We start from the raw sequence: 206 nt of genomic DNA, 5'->3' as shown, positions 1-206 counted from the left end.
ACTCACGCAGAAGGGCTTTAGTTCCCCCCCAGGTGACCGTTCATGCCCTGCTCGGGGTTTGAGCAGGAGGAACCACCATCGTGCCCGTCTGCAGCCATGTGGCCGGTCGCTGTGGGCAAGAAGGTGAAGCCAAGGGCGGCCGGGACGCTTTTCCAGCCACTGGTAGCCGTAGGGGACAGTGAGGGACAGCTGACAGTTTTTCCCCA

This window comes from Fulmarus glacialis, unplaced genomic scaffold (assembly GCF_000690835.1).
Source record: "Fulmarus glacialis isolate BGI_N327 unplaced genomic scaffold, ASM69083v1 scaffold25344, whole genome shotgun sequence".
NCBI lineage: Eukaryota > Metazoa > Chordata > Aves > Procellariiformes > Procellariidae > Fulmarus > Fulmarus glacialis.
Note: the sequence above shows the minus strand (reverse complement) of the source record.